The sequence below is a fragment of the Rattus rattus genome, chromosome 12 (genome assembly GCF_011064425.1).
Source record: "Rattus rattus isolate New Zealand chromosome 12, Rrattus_CSIRO_v1, whole genome shotgun sequence".
In the NCBI taxonomy this organism is placed as follows: Eukaryota; Metazoa; Chordata; class Mammalia; order Rodentia; family Muridae; genus Rattus; species Rattus rattus.
The window spans coordinates 40340567-40359975 of NC_046165.1; positions in this window are offsets into that span (position 1 = coordinate 40340567).

The window sequence follows — 19409 nt, forward strand, 5'->3', positions numbered from 1 at the left end:
TAGAAGTTACGTATTGCTTGTCCATATGGTATAATCAGAACCAGCACATAGTGTCCATTAGAATAATTTATGACTCTATCGCCTATTCTTCTAGTGAGTATTCTTCACAGATTTCCCCTTCAAACCATTATGTATTCCTACTAACTTTTTAAAAAAGATTTATTCATTTATTATATATAAGTACACTGTAGCTGTCTTCAGATACACAAGAAGAGGGCATCGGATCTCTTTACAGATGGTTGTGAGCCACCATGTGGTTGCTGGGAATTGAACTCAGGACCTCTGGAAGAGTAGTCGGGTGCTCTTAACCGCTGAGCCATCTCTCCAGCCCCCTACTAACTTTTTTGATTTTACTCATTTACAATAATATTTTAGGACTTTGTTTGGAATTTAAAAGAAAAGAAGATTTAATTAAAACAAAAAAGACCGTTGATAGCTTTTATCTCCACTAAGTGATAGGATTAATTTCAACAAATTAATATTGTCTCAGACATAATCCATATAGGATTGACCTAAACATGTCTCTAATGATGAAACACATCCTTTCATAAATCTGTACTAGTTGATATTTATAATATACCCATAATCCTTTGAACATTCTTTAAAACTTACAGTTTTAAATGCAACCATGAACTCCGGGTGTTAGATAATGAATCTTTATCCATGAAACAAAATTACTTACTATAGGTTAGACTCTAGAACAGTAATATAATGACCTTTGCATGGACATACAGTGAATTTTCCATTAGAAAATTAATTCACCTACCCAGCTATGGCCTTGGAGGATGCTATTAACACACAAGGAGTCAACCTAGTACTACTTGCTTCAATGCCAAGTGCATTGTTCTTCAGGGGACGCCAACCCACACACAAAACCTTCAATGCACAGTTTGTCCTAATGGCGTGATGTGCAGGATAATAATGATGGAGCAGAGTAAGGACACGGCCAATCGGGATTGACCCATCTAACTGGAGAGATCCAACCTTGACACTATTAACAATTATCTGCTCTGCTTGTAGACGGAAGTTGTAGCATAACTGTCTCCTGGGAGTTTTCATCCAATGGCTAATGGAAACAGATGCAGAGATCCACAGCCAAACATTAGGTGGAGCCTGGGTAGTCTTGTAGATTCAGGAAGGATTCAGAAAGGTCAAGGATAAGACCTGAAGAGTCAACTACCCTGGACACAGATACTGAACCACATCCAAAGAGTATCGGATGGACTGGAACTAGGCCACATACACATATATAATAGATGTGCAGTTCGAAGAGGTCCTCTAGCAATTGGAGTGAGGCTATTTCTGACTCTGTTGCCTCCCTTTATATCCATTTCTCTTAGTTGGGCTGCCTTGTGTGGCCTCAAAGGGAGACAGACGTGCGGTTGGGAGGAGGGGATGTGGGAGAGTGTCACTGGAAGAGGAGGAGAGAAAAAGATTGCAGTCTGGGTGTGAGGTGAATAAATAAGGAAATAAAGTAAACAAAATTTTCTTATAAATCAGAGTTTCCTCTTGAGATACCTGAAATTGTACTTATCCCAAATATAACTCCTCTATTATCAGAGAAGAATAAAGTTAATTTCCACACATATGCACTTTAATTCTTTAATATGCAGGAACAATGATGGAGCAGAGAGTAAGGGGATGGCCAATCAGTGACTGACCCACCCCACTGGAAAGAGTCAACCCTTGACACTATTAACCATTATCTGCTCAGCGTGTAGACGGATGTAGACAAAAGTTATTATTAGTTCTTATTATTTTGAACCAACAACAAACAATTATATGTTTTCCCTTTCATAAAAATAAAATAAAAGAATTTTAATTTAAATCAATTTAGATATTGTAGTACATTGGAGTTACTTATAGTTGTCTCCCATACTAAAGTGTTAAAAAAAACTTTTAGGTAGAAATTAAAGAGACAATAACTATTGTTTAGCTTTTGCATTATAATTTATATTATAAGATATAATGACTTAAATGCAAAATAATAAAGAAGAAAAATAGCAACAGCCATAAATACTAATATTCAGTATCAGGAGACAAAGGGCTTCTTTGCTATGGAAGAGAAGAAGTAAGATCTAGTCATTCATTTACTTTTTTTACTGTATGAGTCCCCACACATTTAACTATGTCCATCCATGTGGAGGGTGCATAATCCTAAGTGCACATACTACATGCATTTTCCTTTAAAGTCACCATCAAACTTATACCTAGAAATAAAGTTGTCATATATCTTCATATCTTTTTAATCCAGACATATTGGTGTTAAAATTAACCTTTGTACCTAACATAGAAAGAACAACAACAACAACAACAACAACAACAACAACAACAACAACAACAAAAACCAGTTATTTTCATAAATAACCCAGTAATGGCAAGAAAAATGAATGTCTGTATTTATTTTGAAAAAAGATTGATTTTCTTCCTGCCCAGGCTGCCATTGGAGAGCATCAGCCATGGCCCTGCACTGCCTCATGGCTGTGGGCCTCAAAAATAGCCACAAGGAAGGGGCCCTTGGTCCTGCTAAGACTGGAACCCCAGTGAACATGATTGTTGGGGGGGGGAGGGCAATGGGGAGGTGGAGAGGGAACACCCAAAGAAGGGGAGAGGAGGATTAGCTGGGATGTTTGCCTGAAACCAGGAAAGGGAATAACATTTAAATGTAAATAAGAAATACTCCAAGTTAATAAAGAAAAATAAATAAAATAAAAAATAGCCACAAGGTATGGAAGAGATGTCTGGAAGCTGAGACACAGCTGGCCCCACAGGTGTGGGGTCATGATCTGGGAGGTCTGCAGCTTCACCCCCTAGCTTTACTCCATAGAGTTGCACAAAGGTTCCAAGGACAAGTGTGCACTTAAGTTCAACAAGAAGAGGGTGGGCACACACATCCACAGCAAGAGAAAGTGGGAGGAGCTGAGTAAAGCTCTGGCAGCCATGAGGAAGGTGTCAGCCAAGAAGGATTGGTGCGCCCTACCCCAATAAAAGATCATTCCCTTAAAAAAAAAGGAAAAATTATTACCATAGTCAGAGCTGAATACAATTTAGAAAAAATAATCCATAAACCTATAATTATAAAATATATGTGAAATGTGTAATATATTAATATGTTGAATATATACATATATATCATATATATCATATATCATACCCCATATATAATATATGTATCCTCTATATCACATACATATATGCTATGTATATCTGTGCTTCCCAAGATCTAAACAGAGAACTATATTGATTATTGAGATTCTGAAAGGGCATGTGTCCTGCTGGAGTGATCATAATATTTTTCTATAATCCGAGCAATCTATATATTTGTATGGTCTGGTTTTATGAAAATACAGTGCATTGTAAACATTTCTGTTTGAGCTTATGTTTGGAATTTGACAATTTAAATACTACTCCAAATTTCTATATCAATTAAAAATGCATTGAATAAAGAAGAAGACACATAGAGAAGAGGTCCATGATACCATATTTAAGTTTTACAGATATAGTATGTTTATGTAAATAAACATTAATACACGTTTGAAATTTAAAGTCTTCATCCAGGCAACTTTATTAAAGATCCATGTAAGGACTGAAAGCAGTTTGCTACAGGAGGAAAGTGGAATGGAAATAGAATGATGTTGGCTATGTTAAGGGTAATATTAGAGTAATATTACCCATAGAGTAATGTTAATAATATGTAGGACAACATTATTCTTTGAGTGTTTGAATAAAAGACTATTTAGATATTTCCTTGCTGCTGTGTAAAAGGTGGAAATAGTCTTCTCAAACCTATATTTTGATAGCCAAAAATATCTTTAGATATTAAAATGATATTTTGATTCACATAATAATTTCCATTTGAGAACCAATGGGCTACATTAGTAAGATACAAAATACATTTTAAGGAAAAGTTATAACTATATTTAAAGGGAACTGTTATGTAGTATTAAAATATTTAGCTCACATTTGTTCTTCTATAAATATTTATTAAGTAGCTATAATATGCTAGACACCAGGGACACAATGGAGAATAAACAGACTTGAGTTCTGTTTTCATGGAGCTCACAGTGTAATGAGGATCAACACACAATAAACAAATGAATAATTCATTCATCACAGCTGGAAAGTAAAGTCAAATATGAGAGAAGAATGGACGTTGGTGTGGTGACACAGTATTTTCTATAATGTTCCTGAAGAGACTTCTGCAATAATTTGACATTTCAAAAGGACACGTTAGAAGGAAATCTTATATGACACCAAGTATTTAGAAAGAAGGACAAACAACAGTTTCACAGGGTGTGAAAGACAAGGGCAGAATTCTCCAGGAACAATGAAGAGAATAGGGCAAGAGTGACATTCAGAACATCATCGTTAGGAAGGTTGACTTATCAGAGAAGTGCTTGTTAACTTGATACAGATTTTAAGTGCATATATGGCCTAAAACTAAATTCAAATACATAAAATCATTGTTTTCTAGAATTTCAAATGAGAATATAACAACAATCTATGACAAATGTGGAGGCGTCCTAGGTCCAGCCCCTGCAATGTGTTTTGGTTGGTGGTTCGGTCTCTGTGAGCCACCATGCGGCCAGGTTAGTTGACTTTGGAGATCTTCTTGTGGTAGCCTTGACATTTCCAGCTCTCTCAATCCTTCCTCCCACTCTTCCACGGGCCTACAGAAGCTCCACATAATGTTTGGCTGTCCGGCTCTGCATCTGTCTCCATCAACTGCTGGATGAAGCCTCTCAGGAGCCAGTTGTGCTATGCTCCAGTCTGAAGCACAACAGACTATCATTAAGAGTGTCATGGATTGGCTTTCTTACATGGGATTGTCTCAATGTGGGCCAGTTATTGCTTGGCCATTCCCTCAGTCTCTGCTCAATCTTTGTCCCTATGCATCTTGTAGGCAGAACAAATTTGGAGCTAATTGTTTTGTGCGTGGGGTGATTTCCTCTTTCCTCCAGTGGAAGTCCCACGAAGGTGACTTTCTTCATGTGGGTCCCATAACAATTGGAGTTGAGACTTTCTCTGACTCTGTTGCCTGCCATTGGATCCCTTTCCCCTAACTGGAATGTCTGATAGTGCCTCAGTGGGAGAGGATGTGCTTAGATCTACTTCCCCTGAATGTCCCAGGGTAGACAGGTAGCCAAAGGCGGGCCTCCTTTCTATTGGGAGGAAATGGTAATGTAGAGAGGGATTTGTAAGGTTGGAACTGGGAGAAGAAGAGGGTGGAGGTTCTGACTGGCATGAATCTTAAGTATATAAATTAATTAATGAAAAAAGAATATAACAATGCATAACTGCAGTGAAAAGTCTAAGATATATTCTTTGCAATCAAAGTTCCAGCTAATTGACCATTAGCCAGGGTTTTGAATCAGCAACAAAATAAATGAATGACCTTCACGTGATAGATATATTACCAAAAGTGTGAGACAAGCGGTTTTCCTTTATCCCCTTGAACTTTGAATCTTGGGAATAGATTATCTGATTCGCAGTTACTAAACTTGGAGGCTCGTTGTGATAGCTTACTCGTTTTCTTCTTAACTCATCTTGCCACATTCACTAAATTGCTGCTTCACTCTGTGTTCACAATGACTTTCTATCATGCATCTTAGTAGAAAACTCCATTCGTCATTCAGAAGTATTTGCCTATCAAATTATTTCAGGGAGGATAATGATTGTCTGCCTTCAGTTTATCTTCCATATTCTCAAGTAAACTGTTCTGTTACTTCTGTCTGCTAGGGTTACTATTGCTATAATAAAACACTGTGGCCAAAGCAACTTCAGGAAGACAAGGGTTATTCAACTTACATGTCAATATTGTTGTTAATCACCAAGAGAATTCAGGACAGGAGCTCCTGCCTCCAAGTTTCTGTCCTGCTTGAGCATATAACCCCATAGTTATAGCAACTTCCTCCTCCTTTCCATTAGCTAATGATATTTCTCTAATAACTCAAAGCAGTTCTTTAGGTCCTGTCCAAAGAAGAATGCAGAAAACAAATGAAGCAACAAACATAAAACAAGCAAACAAAAACACAAAACCCACCATAATACCCTGAAATATAAATCAATTTTCTTGTTAATATTTTATGCCAGCTTTCTGACACATCTATCGATTTTTTAACATATTCATTTAAGTTCACAAATTTAATCCCTTAATATCAGTTCTTCACAGGATACAGAAGCTTCCACAACTTCAAGGATGCTTTCTGGTTCATTCACTTTGTAAAGCTAGAGCAGTGATTGGTTCTCTGGCATCTTTCATACTGAACCCCTGACCTCCTGTGCTTCCTATGCTTACACTAATGATCTATTTCCAGCACACTCCAATATGTATGTTTTACAGTTTCCACCACCCACGCGGTCCACTATATACTTTAAAGAGTTGTCATCAACCACATACCACTGCATACAATAAACATTTCCATCTCTTTCACATCCTTGTGCTTTACTCAGGACCTTTATACCCCTGTTATTCAGATCCTTATTATTCATGCTGTTAGGCTGCCAAACATCTATACATCTTTCAATTCCTAACTTATTTTTTTCTCTTTAAGTTACTCTAATTTTTATGATTTGTGTTCACTTGGCACAGGCATATTTATATTGTACTTTGCATTATTTACAACTCAATATGAGTATAGATTCACCAGAAATTACTCTAGCAAAGATAGATTCTCTAGCAAACATCAAGGGTTCTAATTTTTGAAAATGCCCTGTGCCTTAAAAAAGCTGTACAATTTTATAAGGTCCCATTTGTTGATTGTTGAGCTTAGAACATAAGCCATTGGTGTTTTGTTCAGGGAATTCTCCCCTGTGCCTATGTGTTTGAGGCTCTTCCCCACTTTCTCTTCTATTAGATTCAGTGTATCTAGTTTTATGTGGAGGTACTTGGTCCACTTGGAGTAGAGCTTTGTACAAGGAGATAAGAATGGGTTTATTTGCATTCTTCTACATGCTGACCTCCAGTTGAACAAGCACCATTTGTTAAAAATACTATCTTTTGTCCATTGGATGGTTTTAGCTCCTTTGTCAAAGATCAAGTGACCATAGGTGTGCAGGTTCATTTCTGGGTCTTCAATTCTATTCCATTGATCTACGCGCCTGTCTCTGTACAAATAACATACAGTTTTTATCATTATTGGTCTGTAATACAACCTGAGATCAGGAATGGTGATTCCCCCCAGAAGTTCTTTTATTGTCGGGAATAGTTTTTACTATCCTGGTGTTATTGTTATTCCATATGAAGTGGAAAATTGCTCTTTCCATCTCTGTGAAAAATTGAGTTGGAATTTTGATGGGGATTACATAGAACCTGTAGATTGCTTTTGGTAAGATGGCCATTTTTATTATGTTTATCCTGCTGATCCATGAACATGGGAGATCTTTCCATCTTTTGAGATCTTCTTCAATTTCTTTCTTCAAAGACATGAAGTTCTTGTCATACAGATCTTTCACTTACTTTGTTAGAGTCACCCCAAGATATTTTATATTATTTGTGATTATTGTAAGGGGTGTTGTTTCCCTAATTTCTTTTTTAGTCCCTTTGAGTAGTGGAAGGCTATTGATTCATTTGAGTTAATTTTATACCCAGCCATAAACTGAAAATTCATGACAAATGTTTTTCCCTTGGTTGAACAACAGCAATTCATTGCTATAATTTTAGAGCTGAAAGAATAAAGAAAGACATTAAAATTTCTAAATCTTTATAAATTTAAAAAGAACACTTTGGTTTACAAATGATGCGGTTAGGTTCTTCAAGTTTCATGGATGTAGTACAGTCTTGTATACTATCATAGATCACCACTTACACACGTTAAAGGAATTTCTTAAGGTTAGTATCAAACACAGGGGACAAAGACTTGTGTTCCTTTCTTTTTCAGCCATCAACTATCTGCCTATCTTTCACTACAGGCACACAATTAACAGGGAGCTACATAACCAGGAAAAGTTTCTTTTCAGGTAAAATACTAAAGGAGAATGCCCAAAGACTCAGAGAATAGCTTAAAGTGACGCAAACAGCCCTATATACTCTCGCATGTTCATGTTTTTGAAATCTGCATTTGCATTCAGTGAATATCTATGGAGAAAAAGCTCCAGTGTTGAGTAGGAGACAGAATGAACAACAGTAACTACAGAGTCCACGTCCCTCCCGATGGAGCTTATTTTCTTATTTTTCTATTGAATTCAGTTTCATTCTCTTTAAATCAGACAGCACGTCTCTATCATGTGTGTGTGCGTGCATGTGTTTGTGTGTGTGTGTGAGTGTGTGTGTGTGTGTGTGTGTGTGTGTGTGTGTGTGTAGTGTTTAAAGAAAAATATTTTAAAATAAAACAAAAAATACTGAGGTAGGCTTCCATAATGACCACAAATCTGTTTTCTTGAAGCTATGGAGCATTCACAAAAAGCGACCTACCATGACTGCTGGTAAAAGACCCATAAGAAACACTGAAAGAGTCAGATGCAGATGTGCACCCAACCAATGAACAGAAGCTTCTGACCCCTCTGGTTGAATTAGGGAAAAGATGGAGGAAGCTGAGGAGGAGGGCAACCCTGTAGGAGGACCAGAGTCTCAACTAACCTGGACCCCTGAGATCTCTCAGACACTGGATCACCAAGCAGGCAGCATACACCAGCTGAGATGAGGCCCCCAACACATGTACAACAGAGGACTCCCAGGTCTGGGTTCAGTCAGAGAAGATGCACCTAACCCTCAACAGACTGGAGGCCCCAGGGAGTTTAGAGTTCTGGTGGGGTGGGTTGGGTGGAGACATCCTTGTAGTGATGGGGAGGACTGGGGGAGCGAGGAGTAGGTATGAGATGTGGAACCCTGTGGGGATGGAGGTGGATCAGGATTTTAAATCTGGAGTATAAAATTAATTGATTAATTAATTAATTAAAAATAACAGTAATGTTTCAATAGAATTTGTTCGAATAGCCTTCCAACAGGAAATATTTAGAACTGTGAACCAAAGCTTACACAATTAACCCATTACTTTATAATGAGTAAAATTTTACTTTAAAAAGAGTAACACTTGCTAGTTATACATTCTATTTATTTTCTTACACATTCTACAGCACTAGCAGCTGTGACAGAAACAAAATGGTTAGAGCAATGCTTCTCAAACTACGAATTGCCACCACATTGAACATAAATCAACCCTTTTATAGGGGTTACCTAAGACCATTGTAGCACACATATTTGTGTTACAATTCATAACCATAGAAAAATCCCAGCTATGAGGTAGCAAAAAATGATTTTATGGTTTGGGGTTATGAACAAGTGTATTAAAGTGTTCTGGCATCAAGAAACTCAAGAATCATGGTTTTAAAGTGATAAAGAAAAGTGATGGTTTTAGTGATAAAGAAAAAAATATATTTGAAGTACACAATTCAAATTTACATCTGACACTGAAATCATCATATCTGTGGAATACTTTCTTATACATCTCCAAATGTATTCTTCTAAAAGTAGCCAAGTGACAGTAATTTTATTACTTTTCAAATTGAAATAAATTTTATATAACTCATCAGCTACTCAAAACTATTAGTATACTAAATTTTCAATAATTACAAAATATTTCAAACATTTTGAAGGACACTTTTAGATAACATAACTTTAAAGCAAGTAGTAGAAGTTTTATGAAATATTTAGGTTATATTTATTTAATGTGTATGAGTACCTGAATATATTTGTATTACATGAGTATTTAATGCCCTAGGAGGACAGCTAAGAGCACTGGAATATTTGAAACTGGAGTTACATGTGGTTGTAAGCTGCCCTGTAGTTTCTGGGTACTAATTAAGGTCCTTTGCAAAAGCAGTAAGTACTCTTGACAATTGAGCTTCCTCTCCAACACAAAAGAATCACTTTTGTGTAGGTAGTTTTCAAATCATGACACTATTTAGAAAAGTTTTCTTCTTGTGATCACTAGGTAAAGAACATATTTTCAGCAAGGAAAGACTCATTTATCTCTGGAGACATGACACATGAAAATTTACTTCTAATTCTCTTATGTACATTTTTACTTCTGAAAGGACAATGCATTTTTTGAGTTTGCATAATAAAAATTGACTCATCATATCATACTACTATAAAAAGCACAACTAGCAAACACTATTCTGAATCATAATCTAATAGCGATGAACTTTCTGAACAATACGAGAAACAATTTAATTTTTATGATGCAATACTGGTCTACATAAAGGAATTAAATAGGTTGCAATGTAATTTAATACAAAGCCATATACAAAGGTAATTTTACTTGTACTTAATGTAAACTTAAACCCACAACTTAAGTAACCATTTAGTAAGTACTATATATTAGAAAACAAACTGTAACTTCAGAGATTTAAATATCCATCCTTAATTATACTTAATTAAAATTTTAATGCATTGCTTATATTTTGCACATCCACTATATTTTAAATCTTTATGCTATTTCACTGTAACATTTCTACTTTTAGACTTTCTTGACACATATCATTTTACAAAACAATCTATTGATTTTTTTTCTACTTTTTAAAGAAACTAGTCACATTTTTCTCTGTCTATAAAAGAAATATTTTCTTGTCCACAGGTGCTATGAAATAGAAGTACATATCACGCTTGCCCTTTCAAACCAGAAAAGGGCAAAAACTTTCAAGTATTTTTTTCTAATTGCATGCATCTTTCTTTATTTTCTTCCATCAGTGAAAAATATAGTAATCTAGCTGCCTTTGAAGTTGAAGTTATTTTGTGACATTTACTAAATCAACTCTATTAGGCCTTTGGTCATTATATAATTTATTTTACTCCTTACATGACAAAAAAAAAGGTTCTATGTGGTAGGCCACAGTTGTCTGTATTTGCTGTATTCGATCTTTATTGTTGAAAAGGTGTACTTTTTGCTACTGTTTTCCTCGTGATAAACAGACAAATAGAATGACTAGAAATCTTAATAAAATATACTGCTTTATGAATTTATCTTGAAGTAAGGAAGAAACTATCAATTAATTTAGAGCAAAGTATAAACATATATAATTTTAGTATAGAAGCAAAAGAATTAACAGAGCAAGCACACACATAACTAGGTGAGTTATAGTATACACAAATCATATTAGAAAGCATATGAGATGTAGAGAAGGAAAAGTATATCATATTGATAGTGTGGTACTGATTTGTCTATAATAAAATGATAGGCTGTATTAGAGATTCTAATATTTTGAGGAAAATTTTAGTGAAGGTTACAATAAAAGTTTTCTTGTTTGTTTGTTTGTGTTCATGATGGCTAAGATCATGTTTTATATGTATCTTCCCTTGAGAATGATGTACTGGAAAACATGTATGTTTAAGAGGTACCGAAGAAACAGCCTTCCGTAAAACTGACTTAGAAGTTGACTATACTTCTGTAGAAAGTATGGATTACAAATAGGTCGCAGTATTATATTAGAAATGGTCAATAAATCAGAGAAGTGAAAAGGCAAGTAATGTCTAACGGTGGCCTAAGTGTAAATAAATGGATGTGTAAATAAGGTAATGAATGAATGAATAAAAGAGATAATAACAATAACTGCACATGAGAGAGTAGAACATGAAGAAATTTTGTTTGAAATTTTCATCTATTAATGGCCAGAATTGCTATCAGCAGGAAAAGTTTGAAAAAACTGTCTAGACATTTAAAACAAAAACGTAAATTATATAATTCATCCTATATAAAATGAATAAATAATTTAAAAATACTTATCTTCACATACATATTGTAATAGTATTTTATTGAAAGTTCCAAGATGTGAAAGAAATATTTTCACTTTTTCTTAAGTTTTGTTTTGGTTTGGTTTGGTTTTTTTGTCCATTAGTCTGTTTTGAGACAATTTCCCATTCTGTTGACCTGGAACTCATTGTATCCTAGGCCAAAACTGAATTCACAGCAATTTTTTTTCATGCTCTAATGTTCAGAGATACTTGGTGATAAGAGTCTGTGAACAACCTACAGTACCTTCGTGTAGTATAACATTACTCAGTGATGGACATTAATAAATACCAAACCAGAGAAAAACTTTACATCTCAAAGCACATTGACAAATCAGAGAACCTAGCCTCAAAAGAACATATACTGTACAAAATTGAAAGGCAGAATTCTGAAACAAACCAAAAGTATAGAGACAGTAAAACAGTCAGTGGACATACAGAACCAGGAAGGAAAAAGATTGGATAAGTGGTATTTAAGAGATATTAGTTCTAGGACACTATTACCTGTGATGTAATGACAGTGAAGTCAAGTCTCTAACATTCAGGAAAAAACATTGAATGATCAATGGAATGAATGAATTTCAATGATGATGATGAATTATAATTCATCATCATGAATCAATTCTTGTTAGTCGTTGAACTTTAATACATTAATACAGGTTTCAAATCTGGAAACTGGGAAATGAGATAAGGATAGGTAGGAACTCCTGTATTCTCTATAAGCTTATTGTCACCTAAAAATACATCTAATAAAATGAAAATACATATATAAAATACTAAAAGGTTTTGCAAGAGAAATAAATATAGCCAAAAATTCATTTTTAAAGAATACAATGAGATTATTAGCCTTAACAGTGAAAAAAGAAACTACTAATTGAATATGATATGAAAAGTTTATAATCTGTTTGCAGATTGACAGAATAACATGTTTGCAATTGACAGAATAATGACTACTCTGAAGCTTAAGAGCAGAGAACTGCATGGTCTCGCCTCAGTGAGAGAGGATGATGCAAGTAACCCTCAGAGATACTTGAAACCCTAAGGGTTGGGGTGCAGTGACATCATCATGTAAACAGGGAAGGAGGAATGGGATGAGGAACAGTCAGGGGGCAGAACAGAATGGGGATAAAGACTGGACTGTAAATGATTGCATAATGATGATGATGACAATGATTATGAAAAATATATCATTTGGGTTGAGAAATAAGAATTGACTTTACAAAGAAGAATAAATATTTTCAAAAGGAAACGTGTCACAATATGAATATTGGTAGCTGGTCCTTCTGAATCTATTGAATGAGGACTGAGGCTTCAGAGTATAAATATTTCATTACCAAGAAAAAGATAAAAAGTTACTCAAAGAAATAAGCTTAAGTCAATTTGTTATCTCATTTAGACAAACGGTATGAATAGAATTACTTTAAAAACAGCAAAACTTTATTTGCATCATTTTCTATATGTTTTCCAGGGATAGCAGGCATAGAAGGAATATGAGTGAGGGTGTGTGTGTGTGTGTGTGTTAATATGTAAGTTTGAATAGTTAATAAGTACGATATGTATTTATTTACCTTTGAAACAATATTTTCTAGTTATTTGTTTACAATGCAAAGTGAACAATAATTATTTTCTTTTTCATAATTACAGCTATTTTTATCTCAACTAATAAATGTAAGTTACTCTTTTGTAAACATCTTTCAATGTTTTCATTTCAATTTTAGCATTACAGCTATGATAACTTAATACACAGTGGAATTATAGAATTTTCTCATGACTACTAAAAGGAAGAATATAATATGACTCAAACATACTACTCATGTGTAGACACAATGGAATCTTTGTCAACACAACACAGAATATCTGTACATCTATATTTATTCAGTCATTAGTAGCAGTTACCATGCCATACATGCGAAATAACTAGATGAAGAAAATGTGGTGATCTAAACATCAATTTTTAATTAGAGAATAAAAGCTATTTCACTTTTTTTCACTTGTGGCATCTAATTCATTAAAAGAGATGGAAATAAAAGGGAGAGTTCAGGAAAAGAAATGGAACCACTGGACTTGGGGTTTCAAAAGAACACCAAGGAGTAAATATGAAGAATATGTTACATATACCCTAGAAAATTTAATAGTGAAATCCATAGATATGATAAATTTTAGCACAAATAAATATCTACAAATACTTGTAGTGATTTTACCAATAAAAGATTGTTGTTTCAGAAGTAGCATGATTTTAGAAACTGTGAATTAAAAATACACTGCTATAAAGACTTAAGATATATATTATCATAACAACTCACAGAATTATTTTGGTGACAACACTGTGCAAGGCACTAAAAGTAGACCAACAGTGGAGTTAATAAAATAAAATAACCTTTAGGAATTAACACTCTTTTGAAGTACTGAAGAACTATTTTCTCATAATTACAGTGATTAGGCCACTGGGAAACAGTGCCCTTAAGCACTAGATCTGGGCTTGCATCTATTCTCCTAAACTCATTTTCAGTAGAAATTATATTAATAGCAGGCTTGAAAAGAAACCTGAAAATATATAAAAAGGGACATTTAAGAGACATTTTAAATAAAAGACATGTAATAAGCATCTTCTGATGATTTCAGCTTATTTTCATTATAAAATGAACAATACCATCAAATTTTGATGTTAGATTAAATTTCATAAGAGCATGAATATCATGTTCTAAGGAAACAACAATTCATAAAAATACACACGGTGATTCAAAGGAAAATGATTAACAGTAATTCCACAATTATTTTAATAATACTTTTATTTTTTAATTAGGATTACATCATTCTTCTCTTTCACTTTTGTGCTCTCAGCCATCCCATGAACAAGTCTTGCTGTTTCTCAAGTTCATGACCTATCTTTAATTGTTGTTACAATAAGCATAACCATATATACTTATACATATGTATTCCTAAAACAGTTATAACCTGTGCAGTCTACATACCTAAGTGTGTATGATCTCAGAGGCTGACCACTTAGTATTACATAAACAACTAGGTGGTTGACCATTTCTCCTGATCCCAGCATTCTTCTTTTGCCCACAGTTCCTAGTATGGGTCTGGGGACAAGGAAGATTTCCTATCTCTATATTAACAGTCTATTGACATAATCATTGTTCAGGACTTTGTTAGACAACAATTATTATTAGATTTCATGAGTATACCCATGCTAGCATTTTTAGTACACATAACCTGGCACAAACAAACAAACAAACAAACAAACAAACAGATAAACAAGCAAAACCTTCTTGCGCCTCAGGTGCTTAGAATCATTCTGTTTCCCGTTACACAATGTTTCTTGAGTCTTAGGTGCCATAGTTGTGTTGTGTTTCCATTGAGAATGGTCAACATATGATCTCTTCTCTTCATTTTGCTAAGTTATATTTTATGTAATCATCTCCATCTATGCAAAGGGGCATTTCTTTGATGATGTGTGAGAATTACACTTATTTGAAACTATGAATACATTACATTTTTGTGCTATTAAGAATACTTACATTCACATCTACAACTTTGAGATTACTTATAGAGTTAGTTATACTAAAGTACATTTGAGTATATCAACATGACTTTCCTTGGGACAAGGAAATAATTATTATAATATCAACAGTGCCATAGAGAAATTCTGGTAGAATTGATATAGGATTACTGTCTACATTTAATGCTATATAAGTAAATATCAACATGAAAAACAAATGATCATTTATTTATTACAATACTCTTTAAATAATTATCATTTAAACAATAGAAAAGGGTTTCACTTTTATTAATCCCTCATTTTATAGCAGGATATCCTTCTTTCTGGAGGCTGAATACAATTATATATTTATAATTTTACTTTATGTATTAAGATGTTGGTAAATAAGCTGTTTTTTTAACTATGTGGATATTATAAGTAATGTTGGGATGGATATTTTTATACATAAATATTTCTTCATCCTTTTACTCTCAATTATTTGATTTATATCCACAGAAATGAATTACTTGATAATATGATGCTTCTTTCTGTATATGTAATTGTATGTTAGGGGGAGGTTTCTGTACTCAGTTTTTGTCAGTTATTTTTAACATAAGTACAAGACGATATCTCATGAAAGATTTCATTTGAGAGTATTGATATTTTAAAATATTTACTTTTAAAATATCATGTGTCTATACAATGAAATATGATCATATCTAACAGCCATTTCCTACTGTAACTACATTTATATATCACTCATCATGCTCACTTCGAACTTCATGTCTTTTTTATTGTTAATAATGTGATTAAATTTCATGTTACTTCTGGTCAATTTATATTTGTTTTCAAATAATGTCTCCTCAAGTCTTGTGCTAATTTATGGTGATTTGAACTTGCTGCCATTGTTGACTTGAAGCATTTATGTCTGTCTATTTTTATTCTTTTGTACATACAGGTATGTACATAATACATACATATGTGTGTGTATATATATATATTAATTTCCTCACATAAGTTGTAAAAACAATATCCTTTCACTGTATTATATGGTATTAGCATGCTATCACAGTCTCCATTTGACAGTACATTATACATTAATTACTATAATTTAGAATAAGCACTGTAGCCAAGATATGCAATGTTAGATTTATTTATTTGTTTATTTTATCAAAATTGATTCTATCTACTCAAGGACCTCTGTGATACCATATAAATGCTGGCATTAATTTTTTATGTCTATAAAATCTGAAGATTACTTCAGCAATTAAACTGAACCTCATAAATCTCTTTAAATAATAGGCACATTTAGCAATTGTATTCTAAATATTATTGAATCTAACCCACAAATAAAAAAGATTATATCTATATTTTCTAATTTTGTTGAAAAGAAACTGACTTACAGAATTATCTGAATATTTAATAATATGTCATAGTTCACAGTGTGTCATCTTTCCTACCAATTCCTTAAGAAGAATTTTATTAATTTGTCCAGTGATAAGGAAAGATGTTGATAAGGGTTACCCAAGTAAACCTCCTTTTTGTACGTTTAATTTGGCAGAATTCGGTTTATTTATTCGGTGGAGAAAATCTCTGTCAGTCATAGTAGTTAATGGTCGTGGTCATGGAGGAAACAAAGTAAAGGAGGTTAGATTTATGTATTTCTTTCTCTCTTTCTTTTTATTTCTTCTATCTTTAGTTCTCTCCTATCAAGTGCTATGGATAATGGGGGAGAAGGGATGAAAAAGGGGGAATATGGGAAAGATATGAAAAACACTAGATTAATAAATATATTTTTAGACTAAAGAGCATTAGCAAGCCAAATATTTTGTGTGTTATATGAACTTTTGTATGCTGATACAAAATTAACATTATATTTTGTCACAACATACTTGATATATGTTTCAACTTTAATTTTTGGTATTGTACCTATGTAACTCATTTACAAATATAATGTAAAGTTCTAGTCTTTTTGAAAGCTACTATTTTATGAACAGTTGAGGATAATCAAAAAATTTACGTTACTAGTTAGACAATTAAACTGTGGATAAGTTAGTTATTAGTTTTGTTAATTATAAAAATAAGATTTATTTTGCCTCCTGTAGATGATTTCAAAGTAAAACAGGCAGTAAATAGCTAAAAACAAAGAATATCCTATAGATATATTGATATTATTGAAATAACTCAATAATCTACGAAATATGGCATTTAAATATGTTTAATAAAACATAAGGATTTCCATGACAGTAAGACTTGTCTACTTCTGGCAGGATCCACATACAACTTGGTAGAAGATGAGGCACATCGATTTGCTTCAAATGTAGCAAAGTTAACCACTAGGCAAAAAAAGCTACCTTTCCTTGACTGCACCCTGATTGCTTTGCAGAATACAAAGAAAATCAACTATAGAGCTTTACAGAAAAGGTAGTTAAGTCCTGCAATAATGTTGCTTCACAAAAATGTCATATATTTTATACTGCATATGCATACACTGTACCCATAGGCTAAAGATGGATGCTTCAAATGTTGCAGAGAAACTTCGGGTGACTCCGGGCAGCCAGCAACCTCTGTTATTTCTATAGCTTTGGACACTGCTTTCTCTGTACTTCTTGTTTCTCAGGTAATATTTATCCTACTTGGGTCTCAGATATGGTTGAATAATAGATAGTTATAGTCTCACAATTAAGTTTAAGTTGTTTAGGCTTTAAGAGAACGATTTAAGGTTTAAACAGATATTTTCCGGTTGATAAATGCAACTTATTATAGTAATTGAATTAGCTATAGAAGTTTTAACTCACCAAGATACAAAAGCTAGTATAGTTCTTTCTCTAAACTCACCAAATACATATGAACTGAACACTGAATTTATTCTTACCTAATAGTTTTCATAATTGTTCTTATTGTTTATAGTTTATTGCTCTTAGAGGAGTCTTTTATTGAGCTAAAAATGAGATATGTAGGGATAATATTTATACATAGTATGTGAAGATGTGCCTCTGTCCTTCCTTGCCTATCTAAGGCACCTTCAAACTGCTTAACAATAAAAAAGGCCTATATCAAAAGGCAAAGTAGAAAATGGAACACCCAGCAGAGAGAATTCTGGGAAAGCGTTAGATGTTAGACGATTTGCTACCAAGTCCCAGAGGGTGTTGATGTATAAAACAGAGGCCATGTGTCAGACATATGATAGTTTAAACAAGATAGAAGAGCTACATGTTAGTTTGGAAAAAGCCTAGCTTAAAGCCTAGACATTACTCCATAAACAGAACTGAGAACGAGACCCCTGTTGAAGGATTCAGAGAAAGGACTGAAAGAGCTTGAAGGGGCTTGAGACCCCATATGAACAGCAATGCCAACGAACCAGAGTTTCCAGGGACTAAGCCACTACCCAATGACTAAACATGGACTGACCCTGGGCTCCAACTGCATAGGTAGCAATGAATAGCCTAGTAAGGGCACCAATGGAAGGGGAAGCCCTTGGTCCTGCCAAGACTGAACCCCCAGTGAACGGGATTGTTGGGGGGAGGGAGGTAATGGGGGGAGGGTGGGGAGGGGAACACCCATATAGAAGAGGAGAAGGAGTGGTTAGGGGGACGTTGGCCTGGAAACCGGGAAAGGGAATAAACTTGAAATGTAAATAAGAAATACACAATTTAATAAAGATGGAGAAAAAAATAACCCTTGTGTCATTATTTGGGAACTGAGAGAGACATAAAAAAGCTCATATGGATATAGCTCTGGCTTTCCCAGAAACCACTATGTAGACCAGGTTGGCCTCAATTTCAGAGATCACCCTGCCTCTATTTCCTAAGTGTTGGGACTAAAACCATGCACCACTAAACTCAGTGGAAATTAGGTTTTCTAATTAAATAAAAGTATGTTAATTGGTGAGTGAAAAATACACATGTCTTCAGCTACTTGATAAGTCTCATATATAAATATAAATAGTAATAATAGTCAATAGAAATGCTATTCAATCAAATATTTGAGTATTCATACATTATTTGCAGATGAATGCCTACAATATTTCATAAATCCCATTCCTGTTTGTGTAACTCAGGTTTTCTAAAACTGCAAAAGATTTCTGATTTTTTTCTTTGTATATCTCAAAACAAAATATTTAAAATGTAGAATGATTTCTTACTGTGCATACTACCCACTACAATTTCATGACCATAACTGCTTTAAGTATCAGTA